At 39.0% G+C, this 19541-nt stretch overlaps 1 long non-coding RNA gene across 2 annotated transcripts in view; it reads left to right on the top strand.

Moving 5' to 3' along the window:
- Window positions 1-19083, top strand: part of LOC117010625 — a 59712-nt gene extending 40629 nt beyond the window's left edge. For both annotated transcript variants that reach the window (XR_004420723.1, XR_004420722.1), the window contains one exon: window positions 17648-19083. This is a non-coding gene — a long non-coding RNA (uncharacterized LOC117010625). The remainder of the gene's footprint in view (window positions 1-17647) is intronic.
- Window positions 19084-19541: the final 458 nt, after the last annotated feature.

Below are 19541 nucleotides of genomic sequence, written 5' to 3'. Positions count from 1 at the left end.
CTACTTACATATGAAAAGAAATTTGTGTACATTTGATGAATGACAGAATAATTGCTATATATAGCAAAGAAAATTGAAGTAAAATATTTCGTATATTCATTACTGCTATTGCAAGTAAGTTGGAAAGGCCTTGGTGTAGCTGTGAATGTAACTTTCTTGACCACTTCAACTAGGCAAAGCTTACACAGGTTGCTGGCAGCATCTCAAGAGTAAGCTTTAATTCTAGGAATCTTAGCTGGAAAAGGTCAAATCTTCCCCTACAAACACACATAAAATGGGTTTTGTCCTCTTGATTTCACAGCTCTGAGATGTGGGTCTTCTACCTTTAGGCACTTAGAAACCTAGTCTGGATTTACATATATTCCTGAGTGTGATTTTTCCCCCTTTTTATTTAGTGAAGAATCTTCTTTTTCTTGTTTTTGTTCATGTTATTCTCACTACATCTTTGAAACCACTCACAGTTATGGGTCTTGGCCCTAGATAAGCAACCCCAGCCCAAACCTTTGTGGGAGCAGTGGGGGAAAGGTTAAAGGGGTAGAGCACCCCCAAGTGGGTTCCATACCTTCAGCAACAAGCTGTAGGATAGAAAAAGTGATGTGATCAAGGGCTTTTAGACAAGATACTAGATAAAGACAAGGGAAAATTATAATTTTCTACTTCAGTCACCTCTGCTACACACACATGTATGCACATACACAAATAGGAGGAGACTTTTCATTGCAAATTTCCCTTGAAATTGCTGCTGTCAGCAGTTGTCTGGAGCTAAATACTAGACACAAGAGTAAAGATGCTACCTGTGCTGCAATCCAAATCTTAGTGACCTGGTAGAAGGGGAAGATGGCAGCTTTGGTGCAATGCAGTCAGTGAAAAGGTGAGAAATAGCAGGTGAAGAGGGAGACCTAGATGGCTGGGGAAGAGCAGTAGGTTCTTGATTTAGGAATATCCATGTTTAGAGGTGTTGATCTGATATGCAGAAATACTGAACCCTCACAGCAGAAACTGATGGCAGTGAGAATCATATTTGGCAAATTTAGAGTGCTCTTCTGTACTGAGAATTGGAGCTGGCAACTCACACTGGCCACATAAAATAGCTTACAGTATAGACAAATTTAACTTTTTTTCTCACTGAAACTCATCCTTTTGTGCATCTAAAAATGCTAGTAATGACATCACACTTTTAGTAAATGTATTCATGTTTATTTAAAGGGAAAACTAAAACAAGAAACAAAGTGAACATATGATGTAGAAGTCAGATAAAAGCCTGAGGAAAAGAAAATTTCTCTTTTGCTTGTAGGATTTGAAAAGTATGCAGCAAATGACACCTGAGATCTCACGTTGAATGAGTGGGATAAACGTAAGTATTGAGTAACTGCCCATTCACTGAAAGGAGGCAGAGTTCCAGCAGAATATCTGTCTGTGTTTTATATTATTTACTTGTCTATAGGTATGAAGTGTGTAACTGAACTTGGCCACAGGAATTGACCTTGGAGAGCATGGTGGAGTGGCTAAATTAAGAGGCAGAGAGAAACCTTAATCCTATTTCTTAATTTACACAGGCTCAAGGGCTTGATTCTGTGAGTCTAATTATTCTTTTCACAGTTTTCTTCTCCCGTGCAGTTCATGGGTGTTGAAAACAGCATGAACACTTTCTGAAAGACAGCTGGCACAGCTGGTTCCTCAGCACACGTGGCCACAAACCAAACCTCATACTGTCAGCTTAATCTTTGCTTTGGCTTGTTTAGGTTAGTAACCCACCAAAATGTGTCAGTGTATACCAACCTCTTCTTCCATAAACACTTTTTCCCTCCTGTATCTGATTTTTGTATGCACAGCATACTGCAAGCTGCATAAATATCAAGCTCCTTGTGGTACATAAGCATACCCAGGAAATAGTGATTGCCTGGTAAAGCATTTTAGGCTGGCAACTTGGGATCTCTGTAATGAGATCTTGCACAATATTTGTTTACTCTTGGAAGATCAGAACGTTCCTTGCCAAACCCTCAACCTTTAAGTGGAAATAGGACATATTGCCCTTCCAAGAAGATACAGATAGGATGGCACAGCTCTTCTGACATAGGCAGAGGCAAAGAGACCTAAAAGAAGCAGGTAGTCTCATGTAAAAAGATGTGTAGCCACAATTTTCCTCTTCTTACTGACTCTTGACAGCAGTTTTGTGCATTTGTGTTTTGGAACATAATGCATAGCAACCATGTGTGGGCATGCAAGAAGAACTACAACTATTAGAGCTTTCATACCTGGTGAATAGAAATACAGCTCATAATAATGTGACTTGATCTGTTTTCAGTTCCTCACATTATTTTTAACAAAGTACACTTTCTCACAATCACAATGATGAATCTGATATTTAAAAACAGAGTGTTTTATCAAAACTAGGAACTGTAGCATACCAAACAAACACCCTAAATATGAGAAATTACTGCACTGAATTTTTTTTTTCCTGGTGTTTTATTTCTATTTCCATTTATATTTTCAAGGATATTGATAGTTGATAAAGCTGGTAATGGCACAAAAGAGAAGGGCAGCAGTTCTTCCTTCTTAGATTATCCCCAAATTCTGATCATCACATGATTTGTTGAAGCAAATGACCCTAGGAAAAGAAACAGGCAAAAGAAAGATTTTTTCTGAAGCAGTTATAAAAAATGTAGATTTTTCGAACTGTCAAATGATAAATTGGCCCATTGGGTTTTTCGAAAGTGCCTCAGAACCATTTTGGAGCAATCAAGTTTTAGTGTATCGCCATGGGTTAAGTAGTGTTACATTGTGTTGAGATTAGTATCCGACTCAGTATACTGTGTAAACTAAACTCCTGCTGTCATTTATGCATGTTTGTCGCTGTCAAGAATAAGAATAATTTGAAAGAAGGAAATATTCAGTAATTGGTTAAACTTTAAATGAAATCCATTGCCAGAAAACGTTACCAGGATAATACAATTTCTCCTGAAAATGTTATTATTCTTCTCTGTCCTCAGTTAAACAAAATTCGTGGACCTAGTGAAAATATATGGTTTTATTCAGTGAAAAAAGTGTTGGGTATTTTGCTTAACAATAGAGGATGTTGTGTTTATTTCCTTAGATTGATACAGAGATGGAGTATCACAAAGTAAGCAAACTCTTGTTGCATTCTGGCATCTTTGGCCAGTTTTGCCTTAAGCACACAGTTATTAGGAGGTGACTGTAATAAACAAATGAACAGAAAGGATGTTAATCCTAAGACATGCCAAGGAGGCTAGCCAAAGCACAGAAGAGGCATTTTGATCTTACTTCTACTTAGGCCAGACAAAGCTGAAATCCCAAGATTTACATAGTGTAATATCAGATATGCTGAATGCATAGCATGGTCATAGCGCAGTAAGACAGCAGATGTTATGACAGACAGCCTTCAGCTGAGGTTGTCAGAAATTTATGTGGCATCAAAGCATCCCCATCTCACCAGATGTCCTACTCCATGAGCCAGATAGGCACCTACAAGCTAGCTCCCCAGTTGGCTTTTTCTCTGAGGCCCCAAGCAAAAGACAAAGCTGACTAGCTTGAGATCCAAGCAGAATACGGTAGTAAGCAGAACTGATAAATTAAACTCATGTACATTCTTCCATGAAGATTGTTTCTTGAAAAGAAAAAGTTTTAGATCTGTTGTTTACTCCAGACATATTGTTACAAATCCCCCCCTCACTTCCCCCCCAGTTTAGGCTTTCTGTTGAAGAAGAGGTATGTAGCTGGAAAAAGCTACATCTAGACTTTGAATTGCAGTGCATAATGTTGCTTTCGCAAGTAATAAAGACTGGGCACACCAAATTTGGAATGGAAACGACAGCGAGTTTCAACTTCTTACGACTCTTTCCCAGCAACAGCCCACTTACAAGGCTGGCAGAAGGGAACACAGAAGATGACTGCTATAGAGCAGCATGCACATGACTGTCATTTGTAGAAAGTTATGTGTCTTACGTGGCATTGTCATGTACTATATTTTTCAATCTTTGTCCCCTATCATTTTTTTGCTTGAAAAGGCAGACAACTATTTACTTTGTTTTTTTTTATTAGATGGATGTAGTTTCTTTCCCCTTCCTTTTTTCCCAAGGTTATTTAAATAAGATTCTAGTGATTTTAACAGACTTGAGAGATGTCATATCGAAAACTCTGACAATGAAGTCCTGTATTAGCTTAATTTTTGAAATGATGACACAACTGTGTTTTACAGAAACTGCAGCCAGCTGACCTTCTGAACAGGTCAAGGGCAGGTTCTACGCATTTGAAACTAATTCAGATTTTTTTGTTCATTTCCTTTTGAACTCTCTTCTAAAGCTGTGTCATGGTTTTGATGCTAATGGTGATAATGATGGCACTATTTGTATTACCCTGATACCACAAGCTTTTCTTGGTAGGGCATATGTTGTACTCTGGCAATTATAATGCTGGTCATTAATGAACAAAGATAGCCTAGTGCACTTGCTAGTACTTTTAAAAGTATGAGTTAATTAGATTAATGAGATCATTTCCCAAAAAGTAGCCACAAATAAAATCATAAAAACATAAGAATTTCCTTACGCCCCCACCATGTACTTATGCACAAATATGTACTCTAGTATTCATACAGTTCCTAGTGATGTGGTGATTCTTCCAGAGGGCACAGTGGGGAGATAATTGCTTAGATACTCATTTTTAGTTCCAATAAATTACAGTCTGTCTCTTTAAGTGAGGCAAGTAAACATCTTTGAAAGATTTTTATCCACATTTTTAAAAAATAATTTATTAGGTTTTTCAACTAAGGAATTAAAAATCCTGTCTGTTTTAATGTCAGTTTAAAAAGAGCTAGGAAAGCTGCAAATAGTATGTGCTGTGAATCTGTGCCATGGCAGAAACAATCAGAAGAGTAAAGAGTAATGATTAAACATTTAATCAGAAGCATTATACTTTGTTGTGTTCTCATTGTAGCTGCAGGAAAAGATGCTGTAATAGATCTTTAAATAGAAAACCTGAGGCTAAATTCTACTTCATCCATCAAAAGCAGCTGCTAGGAGATGACCTAATTTTAGTGGCTTATCAATTCCTTAGTGCTTGTTGGTTGATGTAACTTTGATCCTCTGATGCTAGATGACTTTTGTGCTGAATATAGCTAGAAAAATTTAATGTGAATCTCTTGGATGGCTGCCCAGCCAAGCTGCATAATCCAAACAAAGAGAGCGAGCAGTACATGATTCAAGCTACTCACGTGTACAATAATACAAATATATGTATCCTGATTCCTTTGGGCAATCAGCTCTGTGTCACCAAGCACATATTTCAAATACAATGTCCTTGTGGGATTTTTTCTGGTCTGATTTTTTTGTTGTTTCTGTTTTTGTAGGTTTTTTTCCCAAACAATGCTCTGCTTTTCATTGGAGAAACAACACAAGATGCAGTGAGACTCAGCTGCTGCCAAGAAATAATGATAGAGTCAATAATTGCAGGACGTTTTTAATGAATGTTTTCCAAGCAAATCATTGCCATTTCAAAGGGCTGTTATTTCTATTTATGTAGAGATTAGCCTACACATTATCATGGAAAGGGAATGGTGCTTTTTTTTATCATTAGTTTTTGTAGCATTTTAAAGGGTTTTTTTTTAAATAACAGAGAATGTCTTTGTCTCTTTTTCTAGCTTACTCTTTATCTGGACTTGTTTTCCTTTTCCTTTCTCTCCTTCTCTTTTTGGCTCTTCACTAAAACCATCTGTGACACACATGCAAGTTGATGGGTGTGTGAGCAATGCTTCACACAAAATTTACTTGCCCTACTTGGCATTATTTGCTAGTCATTAAAGATTATGCAGGAGTTTTTCATGTTCCATTTTTTTACTCTCTTAGCAAATTAGGATAGAAATGAGAGTGTGGCCAGGCTATTGGACAGATATTTTTTTTAATTTAAAAAAAAAATTATTTCTAGGAGAGACTGTGTCTACAGTTTAGACTGAGGAGGATTTAGACTGGGAGGATTAGGCTGGAAGGATTTCTGGGTTTTCTTACTGGCACTGACAATCATGCATTGTGTGAGCTTGAGCCAGTCACTTAGGGCCTGTTTTTCACACTCCAGTTGAAATAAATGGAAACTGCATGTGCTCAGCACCTCTGCAAACCAGGTCATTTATCTCTTCTCCTTTCATATATGCACTGATAAATATAACAATCTTCACCTTTGCATATGCAAACTGGATAGAAGGATACAAATATGGGCAGTTAAACATGCAAATCCCTAATTTTGATGCACAACCATCCATATCATACAGCCAAGGATTTCTACATTTGCCTTGGGTCCTTTTTGAAAAAATGGACCATAAATAACAAAATCTATACAGACTTGTCGGGAAGGCACAGCTGAAATCAATATGTTTCTGTAGCTTCTTTTCTGTAGTTTCACTTCTGTTAAAAATACTATTAGCTATAATAATCATTTTAGCCTACTTTATTACTGGATTAAACCATGTTGTCAATGTGCAAATGCCTTGGGCATTACATGCTAATTGTAGGTTATTACACAAGACTCCGTGTTAGCTGTTTGACACACTTTGGGATTCTTAGGTGGGCTTAATTATCCTTTCATGGTACCTGCATTTCTTCAGTGACTAAGGATGTCCAAAATGCTATGCAGGAACTCAGGTTTGCCCCAGTGAAATGCCTATAGTGTCTCAGTATGCCCTCTGGACATACAGTAAGGGCCAAATCTGGTACAAAAAAGCAGGAGAAAGTTTGTAATAAGCAGTTAGAATGATATCCATTTTCACTCTTCCTACCACTGCTCAAACAAAACAAACAAACAAAAAAACCCCAAAAACCAAAGACAAAACAACAAAAAACAAAACAAAAGAAAAGACAAAAACAACCTAACCCAAATCAAAAAAAAAAAACCAAAAACCAAAAAACCAACCAACCAAAAAAAACCCCAAAAAACAAACAAACAAAAAAAACCACCCCAAAACCCCCAAAACAAAACAAAAAACCCAACCCCAAACAAACACAAAAAAGAAACAGTAAGGTCAACTTTCCTCAATGGAAATTATCATGTTCATTTAAGTGCTGCTGTTCCTGATATACATACGTCGGTGGCTCATGGCTTCTGGTTTCTGTGCCCTGCTTGGGCAGGAGCTCGATGGAAGTTGGAAGCATGGAGGTCTTTCTTGCAGTCACAAGGTATTGTCCACCAGCTTCAATGCCATTTTTCTGCTTTAAAATTATCAAATTCTGGTAAACAGAGCATTTGAAAAAAATAAAAAATAATATCCTCAGCTTTGTTGTGGAAAAACAATTGAATGCTAATGTTTTGCCCAAGGTCTCACAAAGAGACTAGAGCATAACAAGGACCTGGGGCTTCAAAACTGATCCTGCTTTGCCAGGACAACTCTCCTGTCTATACACACTTGTGAACCATTTTCTCTAGAAGCTCACAATGCTCCCTTTGTCGTGGGATGGACAAGCCCATCACACAACTGAAATGCAGATGGATGCTCATATATCCTGGAGGAAACCTTTTGCCCAAGGCATTGTGCCTTCACGTCTCTGGTGTCTGCATCAGTTACAGGCTGGGGAAATGCTTGGATTTTCCTTGCAAAAGGTGCACACCTCTAGTGATGGTATAGGAAGAGATGCAAAATGCATGCAACCCTCAGCTTCATTTCAGTCTACAGGAATTGCCCTGGCCAAAAGACTGACCATGCTCGTGGCAGAACAAAGCCCAGTGCACTTTTTTTGTGTTATTGCCCCAGCCTTCCGCATGTACCACTCAGCTTCCCTAACTGAACCTGATAATTATAGGGTTGTGTGTAACCATGAGTTTACCAGGAGTCTTCACTGAAATTGGGCCAGTTTAAACATCTATGACCCAATTTTGTTCTCACTGGACTGCACAGATTCTTAACTTCAATGGAAATAATCTTAGATGCTCTATAATTGTCAGAGAACAAACAGCTGCTGTCTCTAGAAAGGAACGATGTATTTTGAGAATGGGACTGCCAGCCAGGCATTCCAGACTCCTCATGCTGGCCTTGGGCAGATTATATATTCTTGTTGCCTTGTCATTCCCATGTAGCACAGACAGAATTGTTTTACCTTCCTTATTGTGAATGCATGTGAAGATTAAATAAATCGCCTGAAAATTATAAGCATTAAAGTTACTTTATGCAAAAAACAGCAGCCTCTTGCTTCTAATCAGTCCCCTGGTTTCTGATGTTTCAGATAAAACTTCATAATGGTAGAATGTTTTTTGCTGGATTTATGGCTTAGTACTTCATTGAGGAGTTTATGATCCTTATTAGTAATTAAGAAAGATCCTACCTTATGTGATGTTCTAAAGATTAATTTTATACTTCATGACAGCGAGTTGATGTTGCAAAATGCTGGGCTTCACAACTGCCAGGACTGCGTGAGCAGTTGGGGCTGACAGTGAAAGTGACCTCCTTGCAGGGTGAGCTGCTAAGCAGCATCACCCACTGGCCCAGTTGCCTGGTTTACAGAGGAAGCCAGCTGAGGCAAGGATGGGCTGAAAACCCAGATGCATCTCATTGACCTGGATGTGGCAGCTGCACTCTTCTACCTGCACATAACCCACATTTTGGATACCTCTGGATGTGGGTTAACCTCTCTGCTGAATATCTGTGTGCATTTTTCAACACACTTGCCAAGTTTGTGAATGCAATGCAAATGAGTTGCAGTACTGTATAGTACCTGACTGAAAACAAGCTTTTAGATCCAGGAGTGTCATAGCATAGTTCCAAGACCAGATGCGATCAAACATGTGAAATGACCCTGAAATGTTCTTAGGAGGCCAACTTGTTCTACCAGCATGCTTGAACTTTTACATTTCAGCAGCGTGAAAGCCAGTTTAGACATGAATTACTTGTTATAGAGACATCATCACCGAGTGTTACTAAATGATCACAAAAGAGCAGTTAGCAATTTGAAAGCACTCAAATTCTGAAATGTTTATTTAATGGAACTGATATCCTAACTAATGCCTGCTACAGGTCAAGTGAAAAAATGTGAGTACAAAATCAGATAATAAAAATACGTACCAAATTCTACCCTGCCTTTAGATTTTTATGCTTATTTTTACTTTACCCATGAAGTGCCATTTACAAAAGCTCATCTCTATAAATGCTTATGCTTTGCACCACTGTAGTTGCTGTGGTATGCTAAAACTAAAAACTGAGTTTCCTGTCCAAAATACTATTTATTACTGCAGACACAAGTTCATGAAACAGCAGCATAAAATACCTATCTGCCTTTCAACAGACGAATAGAGACTTTAGGGCATTTCAGCACCTTCTCAGGAAAAGATCTCATATATTCAAGAACCTTCTGGACACAAACCTGTGCCATGGTGCTCTAGGATGGCCCTTCTAGAGCAGGGAGGTTGGACCAGATGACCCACTGTTGTCCCTTCCAACTTGACCTATTCTGTGACTCTCTGATGTGTGAATAAAATTCCAAAACAAGTCCCTGTGCTAGTAGTCCATAAATTTCCATCTAACTAAATTTTTGGGAAATACTTTGATTAAAAAAATTTTGTTTGGCAGTCAAAAAGGGGACTCCAAGAAACAACTGATCTGCAACAAGTGAAATCCATGGCACTGGAAATACAGTGTGATGATCTTGACTTAACTGGAACTTTAGAAGCAAATTAATTTATGCTGTTGCTGTAAATGGTGTAACAAATGCCATCAGCACAGGTTTGGGCCAAAACCCTAGAACCTAGAAGCCCATGTTTCTTCCTACTGCAATAGGATGAAATCAAGGAGGGGAAACTGTGCCCTGCAAGAGCCAGAAGAGCTCTGGAGGCACCCCACTGAGGCTGTGAGACCTCTGGACAGGCACACCAAAGTTCTGCCTCAGTTTGTTATTGCAAATAGCTCTGTATGGCTTGTACAGGTTCACACGTGATAACCATGAGTAGCAGGGAATGAGCCCAGGTCTTCCACATCCTTGGCAAGGATCTTTAGTAATGCACCAGTTTCTTTACCTTTCTCTGATGTTTCAAGCCACAGAAGAAATTGAGACTGAAGAAATCTGTGAAACTGCTACAACCAGTGTGACTCAGACAACTGTGAATTTTTCTGCTGTCCTGGTGCTCTGCTGTGTAAAAAAAAACTATACAAAAATTAACAGTGCTGCAATTAAGAGGGTTGTAACAGAGTTAGTTATCAGCTCTAGGTTCTTGAAAGGAATTTCTTTAATTTAGGTTTTCATTTTCTTGCCACTTGAGAAAATTCAGGACACAAGACCTGTGTTTTTTAAGAATGTTCAGTGTCTTTTTTGGAAGGAAGACCTAGATTGTACTACATAATCATCAATGGAAATGTGAGTTGGGAGCCTAATTCTTTTACAGCAGGGGAGATTAGAGAATATTGTGAATGTCATCCGTATATATACTGAGTTTCCCAAGGGTAGCTCATCAACAACAGCTTCAAAAGTTACTTTTATGCCACTTCCACTCAGCTGACAAGAACACTTGACATTTTGAGAAGGTTTAGAATAGAAAACATTAGCAGTTCGTGTTGATCATGCAACTCATTGGCAAAAACACTAGTGTTTAAATATCATGTTCAGTCATCGCTGGATTGCAATCTAATGAGCGTAAAAGATGAGTGCTTCTCAAAATTGACTTCTTTTGTAACTTTTATGGTTACAAACTTGCGAAATGAAAACCCTGGACATTTACTTCCACCCAAATACTATTTTCAAGGTCAGTGTCCTTTTGTGCCTCGGAAACACAAAGAGCTGTTAATAAATAATCAGGATACTGTACTTTCTGCTCAGTGAAGTCTCAATAGGAATTTTCATTATTGTGAACAGGATGAGTAATCTTGCTGATGGCATAGTGACCAAGTGTGTTCTAGCTTGTCTTTGAACACCTCTAGCTTTATGGCTATATTTAGCCACTTTCAAAGAGTAGCATTCCGGGTGAGTCCTCAAATAAAGGGAAATGCAATGTCCTCTCTCTTCCAACTGACATAATCACTTCTTGACTGTTCTTCCAATTGAACCGACTAGTGTTTAAAGTTCACTTTGGCATGGATCAAGGAGTGGGATTGTTGATATCTTTAGCTTGGTTGTTCATTTAACTTCCCAGTACATAATAATTTATATAAAAATGACCTTCCCCTAAATATATCTGAGTGGCTATGTTATATTTTACTAATGACTGCAACATGCAGAAAGCCAAAACAAGCACTTTGCCAGTATCAACATAAATTATGAAAATACAGTTTGCAGCAATGGATGAATTATTGCTGCCAGCTTGCAGCTCCCAAGTTAACTCCTGATGAAGTTATAAATTGTGACAATGCTGTTTCTATCTTGAGTAACAGTGTGGCCTAATTTCTGCAGTCATAAATGGAGACGGAAACCATTACAATTGGGTGGTTCTATTTCTGTCCAACTAAACTCAGAGTTATCCTTCCAACAGTCAAATAATGATGGTTGATGATGTGAGATGGACACAGGACTACACATTTCTTTTGTGTGATTCCAGCCAGTTCAGGTACAGTGACTCAGTCTGGAAGTTAACTTTCACCAGGACATGCAATTCAGAGCTTTGTTCACTAGCAAGGAGGTAAAGGAAATCTAATTTCAAGCTCCATTGGAAATTGAGAGGAAGCAAACAATTTCTGAGAGATAGAAAGCAAGGAAGGGATAGGATAAAAATTAATGAAAGGTACAAGGGGTGGGGAGAGGAATGGAATTGTTTATCTGAATCCTCCCTAAATGTCTTCAGAGACTTAATTCCAGGTCATGTTAGTTTTAGCTTTTTAAAAACACATCCTCCCTCTTGTTTTAAATAGGGGTATGCTAGAATTAGAAGCACTTATCGAAGCCATCCGGGCTTTAACGTTCAGGGTTCAGAAAAAATGGAACCTGGAACTGAAACAACGTTGGTTTGGCTTTTGCAAAGACCAAACCACCTCTTCCCCCCTGTATTTAGGCTAAATCCTCAATCAGAGAACTAGCAGTGAATGTATAAAAGCAGCACACACCAGGAGAATGAAACATTAAACACTAAAAGAACAACTGCAATTCAGCTGCTTCACTCTATGCAATGCTGACTTATGGGCTACTCAAAAGACAGTAGAAGTGTTTCCACCCAGAAGCAGCTATGAAAGGAAGCAGGATCATTTGGAGCTGTACTGATGTAGCAGCAATGTTGTCTCCACAAACTTCTACTGATGATACATCCTGAATCTATTTGTGGTAGATAGCTTGCTTCTTGGTTGAGAATATCTGAAAGTCTGAGACATTTTCAAGTATGGTATGTGTACCCTGTTTTACTTCATCACTTTGCTTCTTTACTGGGGTGATCTTTACTCTGTGTGTTTATAGAAAGCTTGTTCTCCAGGTTAGAAAACAAGAATTGCTTTCATTGCTGGACTTCTTCCAAGCTCCATCATTAATTATAAATATATCTTCTTCAAATCTTTTTTACACAATCTTTTGTTTTGAAACTTCACTATTTAAAGACCTGGATAAAATCACAGTTTGCCAAAGGCTGTATTGTCTGAGGGGAAAGAATATGCAGGATGAAATGCTTTTCTTCTTTTTTCCCTTATGCAATAGTGCCTCATTACTGTTACTATTTGCAAAAGGGATGATTTCTCTGTTATCAGCATATCTCTTTACTGCACTGTCAACATTTAATAACTATTAAAAGAAACAAATTTTGAACATGTTTTGCTTCAGATGAGTTGAATTAACTTCCTGTCAACCTCAAGAATCTTTGGGACTTTTTTTAACAGTTATTCCCCAAGAATTTTTAAAAAGTTTCTGGAGCACAGAAAGCTTGTCGATTCTAATAATAATGGAAGCACTTTTAAATTAGTATATTCCTTGTAAGGATATGTCCACTAACAAAAAAAATCATATGGAAAAAATTAAAAATACCTCAGAAAAAATCTCAGGCAATCCTACTGCATTTGTCATGAGATAAATCTCCATTTTATGAACATTCCACTGATCCTTTTCAGTTCTTTCATCTACTCTTCTGTGTGTTTTGTTAGAGAATGGTTGCAAGTTATTTGTCTTTTCCAGGTAGAATATGGAAGGGTTGTTGCACCTATTCTTGGAGTTTATTGGTCAGTTTTTACTGGAGAGAATAGAAATCATAAATACTGCAGATACTTTCTTGCATAAGAAAAACTAGATGCTGTAGGACACATTTTGAAATAAAATTATTGCATAAAATTTTAAAACCTACCTAACAACTTCCTCACCATGGAAAACATCTGTACAGGATGATGACGTGTACAGAACTGTGATTCAGTATTAGTGTAATTTCCTGTAACAGGACAGACAAATTTTAGGACTCTGCATAGAAAACAAACATCTTCTGCTGACTCACCCTCATCTTACTCCATATTCATCTATTACAGTGTGTCTGGTCAGCATCACCCTTGGGTTGATGCTGCTGGTGACACATCTATCCTGCTTTTATTCCCTTCCATGAAAGGAGTTTAGACCCAACTTGAGTGAGATGTCAAAACAGGTGAAATTTCCACCTGCTCTTTTACACCCTTTTTCCTATGTGGGGAAGTCTGGGGTCTGGGTTGGGTTGTTTTAGGGGGGGATTCATAGTTTAACATCACAGATAGACTCATGGGTAGGTATATATCCAATATATATTGCTCTTAGAACAGGTGGGAATAGCTGTGGGGACTCATTAGTTTTACTGTTCCAGTGTTGCTGCCAGAAAATTACATGCTACTTTTCCCTAACCCATTTTAAGCAGGAAGTGCTGCCAGGAGCTCACCCACTGTTTTCACATAAGTAGTATATGATCTGAGAGGTGGGAGTTTTGGGGTGGCACATCCATTCACTCCCATCTCCAGGAGACAATCAAAGCCATTTGGTTTAACCTGGAGCGAGAGGCTGTTCAGACTCACTGGGGAAGGAGTTACTGCTACCAGTAATAGACATGAGTTCCCTTCTCTACAGATACACCGTTGCTGGAGCCTGATGTATGGGTCTGTTCATTCCTTGCTGGGCAATGCAAGGGCAATACACAAATGCTGTGTGAGACTACACAGTAGCAGTGGTGATAGGCAGACAGTATAGGATTGCCTGATGTCTTACCTTCTTGAGTAACTAGGATCACTGAAACAGGAAAACAGTTACTTCAACTTGCAAGAGAATTGGCACAGAGAATAATTATGAGATGTTTTATTATTCCAAACAGTGTTCTTCTTTTGCAGTAGGTGTTCAACCATGCTGTCCTGGCTTACAATGAAATTTCCATTTAAATCTATGGATGTGCCAGGGAATAGAATGTCTTGTGGAAAATCAGTGTCATCCTAGGTGAAAAGAGTGAAGTATCGGGTTTGGGGACAAGTGCTTCTAATGTCACTGATGTGTCTTGGTGATTCCAAAACTTTCAAGCATGACCATTCCTAGGGAGTGGAGTAGATCTGCTTGCTGGGGGAGCACATGCCATCCTCTGCTGTGCTGTTGTACTGGCAGAGAGGCTGGGAGTGCTGCCTGGGAGCAACACTCAGTGACTTGGTTTGTTCATAGAAAGAACACCTCACCAAGGAAGGATGCGTGAGTTTTGCAAAGAATCCTGTAGTAATTTGTGGACTGAGATTATGCACACCAGAGCATGGGGTGAAGAGAGAGGAAATGCAAGATGCTGTTAAGTCTTGACCTAAGAGAGAAAGAGTTTGTAGCAATTTAAAATTTAGTTTGTCTCTGAGTGTAATGTTCTTTGTTGTGCTAGATAACCTGAAAATTACAAACTGCCCTTATGAATAAACAAATTGGAGGATTGCTGCAGGAACACTGAGAGCAAAATATGTGCATGAGATGTTATTTAGTAAATGAGGGGATGTTGTCTTCCTGATATTGTGGCCACATGCTTTGCATGGAGGACTTACTAGAAGTAAATTCATTAGGAAAGACAATTGTTCCCTCATACTGACTTTCTTCAAGCCAGTGCATTGTAAATAGTCTGTTTCCTTCTCCAGACATTCCTTTAGAGATGATAGGAACTCCCCCACCACAGCTTTAGTGCAGGAACCAGTTGTGTTAGTGCTTTCTTTTTACTAGGAATTTTGTACTTTGGACTTTGTTGATGTACTTCTGCTGCCATCTTAGCACAGATCCCAATGTGATCTTGAATTTAGGGAATGGAAAATCCTGATAAACATCCGGGCTGCTGTGAATGCAAAGGACAAAGCCTTTGTAGTAAAATGTCTCTGACAAACGCCCATGAGAAGTGTTTGATGTGCTGTAAAAGACATCTGTCTGAAAAAAAAATTGTTTTTCCTCTTTGGCTTTGTTGAGCAGACTGTAGAAATAAATGACACAAAGTAACCCTTCTTTTCCTCTCCTGCTGCCCCTCTCTTTGTTTGATCTTGCAATGATGTGATAATGGTGAGTCTGTAACTTGAAAGTAATTTCTGTAAAGACTTATACCGTGAACAGAGGGGCTTTATTTTCTGCTGCTAAAGGGAGATCAAAGTATGATCTAGAGATTAGACCTGTTTTGAGAGAGAAAAGTGAGTGGCCTATTTCTACCTCTGTCACTGAATTGCTGCATCAAACCGAGCAAGTCACTTAACTTCTCTGTGCCCTGGACCTTTGCAGTGTACTCTAGCATTCAGCTCTCGTGTTAATAACAAACATTTTTTATGGCTTAGTCATAAATGATTGCCTGTGTGCTAATTAGCCACAGTCAGTGCAAAGTTTATTATACTTGCTTTCAACCTTTATACCAATTCAGGGAACGTGATGGCTGGTTTTAATTTAATTTTGGTCACAGCTTGCAGGAAGGAAAGGAAGAAAGCACAGAGATCCACTGAGGAGCTGGAGGCAATGACACAGACTGCAGGCTGGTGGGAATTTCTGGGCTCAGGGCTGTACTTTGCAAAGGATGCTGGCATCAGAAAAACATTATTACAGTGTTTTATATTGGTGTGGATGAGTTTAAACAACCAGCTGAGTTACTAGCAGCAATGTACACAGTGCTGGCCAACCTTCCATATAAGTCCTTTGTCTCACACCGACTGCACTTGACTTTTGGTCACCAGGTTTTTTCTGTTGCTTAAACCAGTTCAAATAACACTAGCTGAGGTATGCTGGCCTCCTCTTACAGTTGTAGTTTGGAGGTAGTGCTTGCTCATGAGCTCAGAACAGCAAATAAAAAAGTCAGGTCTGTAGTCTGCCAGTGTGCTTGCATCTGCACGAATGCACAATCTGCTGAAAAGCACTCAACTACCCAAGCCCTTCAAATACCAAGGTAAAGCTGTGTCAACAGTTGTCTCCCTGACAACCTTTTGAGCACTCTTACACGTGGAAGAAATCAGTCAAAATTAGTCTATAATGAAAAAACTGGTAGAAATCCCTTTGCTCTAGCCAAGACTTCAGTTTTACCATTTGTAAGGAGAGAAGGATGTCAGGAGTGTCCCATTCTGTGGCAATACTGGAAATTTAATCTGTAAGTACATGCAGAGGCAGTGTGATTAAATCAGAGGTACAGGAGCAGTACAATACTATTCTGTGCACAAAAGCAGGCTCACATCAGTTCTGCATTTTGTGCACGGGCAGCCTGAGAGGAGAGACTCCATGAGACTTCAAAATGTCTGCAGTCTGTGTCCCTAGAGAATCAGTTGGAACGGAAGAAAACTTCCAAATGTTTTATGCATCTATGAGGGAATCAAGAAAGCTGCCTTCTCCCAAGGTATCAATGGGAAAACTGAGGAATAAAGGGATTAACAAGTTCTATGCATGGTGCAATGTGTTTGGGGGGTTTTTTGTTTTGTTTTTTGTTTTTTAAATTTTCTTTTGATGCATCTGAAAAAGAAGCAAATTCCCCGAATTTCCCAGTATGACATGGCAAAGTAAACCCCATGAATCCCTGCAGTAGTTGCAACAGTGTTTATGCCCTCTGTCCTTTGTCCTTCTAAGGGAAATGTTGGGTGGCATACAACATTTAAAAGTTAACGATAGGCTAGCCAGCAAGGGCGAAGACTTGCAGCAGAGAAACAGGAGGGCAGCCTGTTCATACCAAATGTCTGAGAGTACCTTATTCACGGGAAGCACTGGCAGACTATAAAGTACTCTGTTAATTATTGTTGACATTGCATAGAGAGCTTCATGCTGTTCTTTCTCTGCCGGCTTTGACTTAATTTGTTTGAGAAAGTACTTTTTCTGTGCTGCAGATTATGTAAATTCATATACTCTACCGCACTGACAGATGTGTCTTTGTTTTAGAAGAAGCCATTATTTTTTTCAGTGCTGAATGTGAATGGAGCATTTCACACTGGTGGCTTCCAAAAATATTTATAAAGTGAAGCCGAGCAGTTCAAAATATTTTGCCCTCCTACACTGATATTCACAAGCCTTTATAGCAGCATTATCAAAAACATTTGCAGTGAAACGTGCATGAGTTGGCCACAAAGACGGGGTTAGTCAACAAATGATTGAAGACACATATTTTAGTCAGCTCTACTCCACGCGGTGAAGAGCAGAACCCAATTGCAACTGTAACTAACAGGGCAATTATTCTGTATTGTGGGTCAAAGACTACCTTATCCCTTTCTCCCATATCTCCTGTATATCTGAGGAAACAGGATGAAGATCTAGAAAGTGAGTAATAGTCTCTTTTCTTCCTCTTTCAGCTGGTAAAATGTGGTTTGATTGTGCACTGACTACCACAGGCAATGCTTATTCTGAGGTCTGATACCTGCTCACAGGTCTGATATCTGGCGGTAAGTGGTGGCATTGTTTGCCTTCCATTTTTGCATTCCAATTCCACTGGCCTTTGCCTAGGTGTCCTTCAGCCCACTCTCCCACTCTGATTCTTCCTGAACATGCTGCTGAGAAGCAAAGTGTGCTGCAGCCACTTGGGCAGAGAGAAAGGCTCCTTTTGGGCACACAGATGCATCAGACTTCCTCTTAGGTTTCAGTATAAATTAAAATGACCTCTCTGCCAATTGACTGTAATGACTTCCACAGTCTTCACCACTGTATTGAAACCAAGGCTTCCCACATATTTCTTCCCACAAGAGTTGTCCAAGGGAGCTACACCAGCAATCTGTGCCCTCCAGCTGCAGGTAGAAGAGCATGTCTGACTAACTTCTTTAGTGTGGACATGGTAATTGACACACAATGATTTTAATGATAAGACTGGGTGTAGTCCATGTCCATTCTCAGCTTTGCGCATTTCCATCTTCAAAGTTTTAAAATATATCATGAATAGCAGTGGATTCCAAGGAATTCTAGTTATAAATCCACTAAATATTGTTAGTTCCATTGGCTTTGGTCAGCTCCTCCTTGTCTCCAGGAGTGAGGGCTGTGCACCATGCTTGAACACTAATTATCCTCAGTAGGCAAATGGCTGGAAATGACATTTTAAACAGGGGAAGTCTCCCAACACGAATTGATATAGTGAGGAGCTCAACAGCAGGGAGAGGGAATATTTGTCATATGCTATCCTGTCTTCCTAAACACAACTTCACATTGATGTAAAAATAGTGAAAAATTTTACCCAACAATGAACAGGGACTCTAACTAATCCCCCTTCTTCATTCTTTAGAAGATAGAATATCTCTCTAGTATGCCCAATGATTGCATACTGAAGAGGATGCTATTTCCCTTCAATGGGCATAGAAGTTTCTTTCCTCCTAATCCTTACATGGTTTGGATACATCCTTTTTCATACATTTGCCTTTTTGCATTGCTAGATGATTATTTTTTTAATTGCTGATGAGTGTGTGAACTTGTTGTTTTCTATATGCCGTGTTAATTCTGTGATATTTACGCATGGCTAAATGGAAAGTGTCTTGGCTGAAGATCTTTTTCGGTGTTGTTTTTTGTTGGTTTTTTTTTGTTTGTTTGTTTGTTTGTTTGTTTTCTGGTAAGAAGACAGTTATTTTGGGTTTCTTGGTGCGTTTTGGAGATGTGTGCCTTAAAGTTACTTCTAAAACCTTGAAACAGGAAAGGATAGCACAATTTAAAGCATGTGTTGCCATGCATTTGCTACCCTCTTGCTTACAGCTTGCAGCAGGTGAAAAAGGAATAATGGGTGACTAAGAATGCAATAAAGGAAAGAAGTCTGGAGAACAGTAACAGCAAACACATGTGGTCTTTTGTATTCCTTTGTATCCTGCAAAGAATTAATTTCCTTCAGTGAATTTGTAGCTTAATTAAAAAAACCCCAAGCAAAACCAAAACAACAAACAAGCTGAATTTTCCCTTTTGCTCAGCAGAAAGTAAGAGAATACCAATAATTTTGATTAAGATATTACTGAAGAAGCTATGACTCTAATAGTTGTGGACTTGTTTTGAACAGAAAAGAGATACAGAATTGGCCTCTTATGCTACCATGCCAAGGAAAGTGGGAATTGATATGACAGGTCATTTCAGACTATATGAAGAGCTGGGTTATAGCATGAGGGTTGACAAGGATGTTCTTCTAACATGAGGTAGTCCTCCAAATGGAAGCTGATGTGTGTCTGTGCAGAATGCATTTGTTTTTTGATGGCCAAGCCATGACTGTGAAGTAGGCTTCCC

This window comes from Catharus ustulatus, chromosome Z (assembly GCF_009819885.2).
Source record: "Catharus ustulatus isolate bCatUst1 chromosome Z, bCatUst1.pri.v2, whole genome shotgun sequence".
Lineage (NCBI taxonomy): Eukaryota > Metazoa > Chordata > Aves > Passeriformes > Turdidae > Catharus > Catharus ustulatus.
This window is presented reverse-complemented; position numbering and strand designations above follow the sequence as displayed.